The sequence below is a fragment of the Lactuca saligna genome, chromosome 5 (assembly GCF_052625555.1).
Source record: "Lactuca saligna cultivar CGN05327 chromosome 5, ASM5262555v1, whole genome shotgun sequence".
Lineage (NCBI taxonomy): Eukaryota > Viridiplantae > Streptophyta > Magnoliopsida > Asterales > Asteraceae > Lactuca > Lactuca saligna.
The window spans coordinates 211,133,421-211,139,448 of NC_136421.1; positions in this window are offsets into that span (position 1 = coordinate 211,133,421).

The window sequence follows — 6,028 nt, forward strand, 5'->3', positions numbered from 1 at the left end:
CATGTCGATCTTCGAGTAGTAGCAGGATCCTTATAGCTGGTCGAACAGGTCATCTATCCTCGAAAGTGGATATCTGTTTTTTATGGGGAGTTTGTTCAACTCTGATAGCCGATGCACATCCTAAACAATACATCTTTCTTTTTGCCAACTAATACCGGAGCTCCCCAGTGTGAGAAGCTTGGCCGGATAAAGCCTTTATCAATTAGTTCTTGAAGTTGACTGGATAGTTCTTGCATTTTTTATGGTGACAGACGATAAGGAGATCTTGCCACTGGCGTTGCACCTGGGATTAAGTCGATTTGGAATTCAACCTATCTGACTGTGGGTGGTCCAGGAAGATCCTCTGGAAATTTCATCCAGGTAGTCACACACTTGTAGAATATGTTGATTTCCTTACCCTTGATTTGCATATCCACCACGTGGGCCACGAAATTGAAGCATCTCTTATATAAGCACTTTCTTTCCTTCATACAATATATGACTCTTAGATTCTTCCTTGATTTATCTCCATAAATCACAAGAGCTTAGTCATTGGGTAAGGGTATTTGGACGACTCTCTTATCGCATAGAACTTCGGCTCAATGAGGCGATAACCAATCCATTCCAATAATTACATCAAAACTTCCAATGGTCATAGATATTAGGTTGACATGAAAGGCGTGGTTATTCAAGATGAGAAGGCAATTGGTAAGTATTTCTAAGGTACTTTCTACTTGGCCGTTCGCCATTTCTACCATATAAGCCTCATTAAGTTTGCAGGATTTATGGTTTAGCATGCTTCTAAACTTATGATCAATGAAGCTCTTATCGGAACCAATATCAAACAACACGGAAGAAAAAATATTATTAATAGTAAACGTACTAGTAACCACAATTGGTTCCTGGAAAGCATCTCCTGCAATGATCACAAATGCTCTTCCTTTACCCCCTAATTCTTCAATTTCGGGCAGTCCTTCTTAAAAATGCCATGTTTGATTGCATTCAAAGCAGTTGCAACTTCCTCCTGTAGCAGTGGTGGATTTCGTTGTGTTTAGTGCCTTTCTGCAGTACCTTGCAATTTGACCTTTCATACCACAGTTGTTGCAAGTTATATCCCTGCGATTTCCAACATGATGGAAGTTGTGTTTGGTGTAGTGGGGCAGGGTTCCAGTGTAGGACTTGGATGGGGTGGGAGTGTTTGTGATTACACAGACAACCATAGGTTTTGACTTGGGTTTGTGATGCTTGGGGTTACCCATTGACTTTCCCTATAATTTTTTCTTCATGCTCTGATTCTGTTTTTCTTGTGGGGACATGCTACCCTGACAGATACATTGTTCAGCCAATTGATCGGCTAATTGCTTAGCACTATCAAATGTAGAGGGTCTAGATGCAGTCACCAGACCTTAAACTGGCGAAGGCAATCCCCAACTGTACCTTTCAAACTTCTTATTTTTTTGGGGTCACCATTCCTAGATAGAGATTTGCAAGGTCGTTAAATCGATAAGTGTAGCTAGCCACTTCCAATCCTTTCACAATGAGATTCCAGAGTTGCTGCTCCAGGGTCTGAACTTCCTGTCGGGAGCAGTACTCTTTGATCATCATTTGTCTCATGGGTTCCAGCCCATGGCATAAGCTGATGGTTTTTGAGCAAAACATCATTCTTATGGTGTACATGCAAACCCTAATAGCTTTTGGATCTAGTTTGTCTAATGAACATGCAATTGAATATCCAAAGCTATAAACCCTAGATCTAGCATACAATTAATCATATTAACATAAGATTAGGGTTTAGATCTTACCTTGATTGTTATGTAGCAATAACAATCTCAAATCCTCCTTTGAATTGGCTTTAGAAAGCTTAGAGTCACAAGTATCACTCCTCTAATGGCTCACAAACACCAAGAGCAAGAGGATGAAGAATGATGAGAGAGGAGGCACCCAAAAACGTGTAGAAACCCTAAGGAAACACTTCACCACGTTTTTGGTGCTCTAGGGATCCTTAAATAGTGAGGCTATTAGGGTTATCTAACAAGCAAACACTAATTTGACTGCTTAGGCCCTAAGCAACCCATGGACTCCCTCCTTAGAGGCCTTGGATGATTTCTAATGGGTTTCCCCATAGAATTCGTCCACCCCTCTAATATGGAGTCCATTAGCCCAATATTCAACTATCATACAATTGACAGTTCTAGTCGCTTAAGTTTAATTAATGTCTTTTAGCCACAAAATTAATTCTTATTAATTATTGACAAATATTAATTAAACAATATGATTTCTCCTTTAATATATTATTCTCATAATATATTAATAAATCATAACTACCCCTCTCTCCATAATTCATCCTATCAAGTTGCTTTGATGAAGGCAACCCAAAAGGACCATGCACCATCGGGTCAAGTACATACCAAAATAGTTATGGACTTAGACACTGATCCAACATAAGCTTCATCGATCCCTATGGACTTAGCATGGTTATTCCACCAAGTTAGGGCAGAATCCATTAGTATGCAAGTAGCATACTTCACACGGCAGTCCTCAGTGCAAGCACTAATGTGAAACACTGTCTCCATCCTTTCTATCCAGCGAGATAGACCAACAGCTCCTTTCGTGCGGTAGAAGAGTCAGGGTTTGTAGCCCTTGAAGTCCTTGTATGAACAAGGCCTTGAATTGTTTTGGTTCAAAGTTGGAGTGTCGCAACCATTTCTGTTGTTTCCATAGTTGTCATTCCGAGCAACCTCATATGCAGCTATTGTTGTAGCAATTCCTTGTGCAAGTAAGTTTTCTATCTAAGTGGAATCCATTTGAAATGGTGGGTTTGATGTATTGACAACCTGTGGGGTTTCTTCTGGAGTTCTTTCGGAGTTTGAATTACCACCAGTGCACCCTATTAGTTGCTTTGGGGAGTTGGTGGTGGATAAACTCGTGGACTCTTTCATGGGGCCATTATCCTAAAATTTTGGAAAAGACACGTTTAAGTTGTTTATATTTCTTAGCCATGAACAATTATATATAAGTTGTATTTTTATGAAATATATTCCCAAATTCTCATAGATCTCTATGTTACATAGTGAAAGTTTTTATTCGATAGTTTACCAAGTAATCATGATATTTTATAAGCAATACAGGCAATGATTTTCAACATTTAATAAAATACTGAAAATAGATTCATAAATTAGAATTTCTTGCTTTTGGTTACAAAAGTACTAACCGTGTAAAGTTAGAAAGGGAAAAGCTTTACAAAAGAACAATTTCTAAATAGGCAGAGATAAACACTTGCAATACAATTAACTATTCCAACAAAATTCCTAACCCTACCCTAGGGAAAAATCCACCCTAGCTGAATGCCTACCATCCTAAGCGGTAAATCAGGTAACTGACAAGCTCCTCAAATTGCTCCTGAAGTTGACATCGCTCTTGTTATTCAATGGTCACTCTATGATCGGCTGCATCCAGTCAGCTCTAGATAAACTGAATCTGATACTTTAGGGCCCATACATGGGCACCCATGGCATTTGCCTCAGCATGACTAACACCCATACTCTGATAGAGGATTTGGATGGCTTCTGAATCATCCTTCTCCTCCTCCACGAGTCTTTCAACTCGTCGCTCGATCGCTCTAGTGGTAGTACCTGAAGCTCTAACAAGCTCCTCTAGGGACTGGACTCGGTCTACTATTATGTCGTCCTGATCCTCAGGATCACAACCGAATGGTGCGTGTGGTAGAGCCTGAGAAGACTTGCCTCTCTTAAATCGTGGAGGACCATCAGTAATCCTTCTCTTGTTGAGCATGTCGATAAGCCAAGTTGGCTCAGGGGATGAACTCGGTTTCCTTTTTTAATCACTGATGGGTCAGGAAAGGCAAGGGAAGGTGTCTAGGTGAGACACTAGGGCAATAATTAACTTGGAGTCCTCTTCAACAGGGGAATCTTGACGTGATGAAAATATAGGAGATAACACGGCCTAGGTTGGGAAAGAGGTGGAGCAGGGATAGACTCTTTATCTATGAGTCCATCCTCTTCCTCAACTGGGTCGTCATCGTCCAGTTCATCATGTATATCCTCAAGTATACCTCTTTCTTAGACTCTACAACCTCCTCAGGATCGTCTTCATCTTCAGAATGGTCTTCATCTTCATTCTTTGAAGCGTCTTCCTCTTCAGCAGGGTCAGCCGGGGAATCTTCCAAAAAATATGGGTCCCCGGCTAAGTGCATCGAAGACTCATAATGATCCTTGTGGTTTGCAGGGTCAATCCCATATTGGTGGTTGTCAGCTATCTGCATCAAGAGGTTGGAAAAATCATTAGTAATTTAGAGATTAGTTTTAAATGTATAAGTGTTTTAAAGTCAGTATATGGATTCTAAGAAACTAGGTATCTTCAGCGTATCTTGAGAACATCCTCTAAACTCAAACTCTCAACTATTGTAGTCTATCAAACCCGTTGCTCAAGGTTGGTTATTTACCAGCCTGTCCATAAGTAACATTGGCGTGCATTCCATATTTACTTATGGTGTGAGTTACGTACAATACTAACCTTAGTTGAGGCATTTGACCTAATTGGTTGAGTTGGTAGTTTTAATTGAAGGGGTGTTTATAATTTTATTAAGTGTTCTAATTATGGGTCAGAATATATATTAAACTCTTATATATTAGTGTAGGTGAGGTTTTTGGTACTATTAAATTTTGTTTTGTACTTCGAGACTATAGATTATAGACAAGGGCTAGACAGCAAACACCAGAGGCAGGACCGTTTTGGCAATTAAGTCGTTCTGAAATCTAGCAACCCTATATGGCCCTTCAAACCAAATTCCCCGTACCACAAGTAGCTAGGAAGTAGTGTAGTTATTAATAATACTTTTATTAGGAGCCTGTAGCTATAGTTGTATTTCCTCTGTCGAGGATACGAGATCTCTATAGCCAATTTAGCTTTGATACAAATCTGTCACACTCACGGCCGAGGCGGTGGAATACACTGGGTTGTGCGACTTAGGTCAAGGTAGGACTCCCACAATATGTTCCTTTCCTTAATTAGCTTAGTAGAGGGGGTTGACTTCTATGGTCCAACTGGCAGAAAAGAGGGAGAGAAAAAGATGTGAGAGAGGGAGAGATGGTGAGAGAGGGGGGACACGTAAGAGAGAGTGGCTGGTCCATGGTGATCCCGTATGACCAAATTCCTAAGGGCGTGTTTGGCAAAAGTAGTTGTTAGCTGGAAGCATGTAGTGGTTAGCTACTAACGGCTAGCTGGTAGCGTGTAGCAGGTAGCTGGTAGCGGGAAGTTGTAGCTTTTATTTGTTATATGAATGTTTGGCGAAAGTAGCTGGAAGCTTTTGAAATATATAAAATTACATAAAAGGACAATTGATTAAAATATATATATATATATATATATATATATATATATATATATATATATATATATATATATATATATATATATATATATATATAAGGGTAATTATGGAAATTAATTTCAAAAGCTCAGGAACTTTTTGTTAAACGCTACATGAAGTAGCTTTTAGAATCAGAGCGTTTTGTTAAAACTAAAAGCTAAACGCTCGTACTACCAAATGAAATTTTTTGTTTAAACTAGAGCGTTTTATCAAAACCTAAAAGCTAGAAGCTCCCAAACGCTTCCAAAAGCTTCGTGCAAACAATGTCCTAAGTGTTAAAGTATTATTGCATTAAAATGTTACAAAAATGGATTTCGATTTGCGTATCCAATTTCCGACATCTAAATATTTTTCCAAAGGCATCAAATGAAAATTTAATTTCAACAGTTCCAAAAACCCAAACGGATAAATTTTCGAGTTGTAGAACTCCGGGAAGTGTCTAATTGGTCTGAAACGTCTTATTTTTCGACTTTTACAAATGATTTTATAAAAATATTTTAAACGTCTGATTTTTCGACTTTTATAAATATTTTTATAAAAATATTTCGAGTATGAAATCAAATATTAGACCGCAGCCAGAATCCAAAAACGCTTTCAGAATCTCCATATGAGGTGTACAAGTGTCTCAACAGATCAATACAATTTATCCAGTTCAGGTAA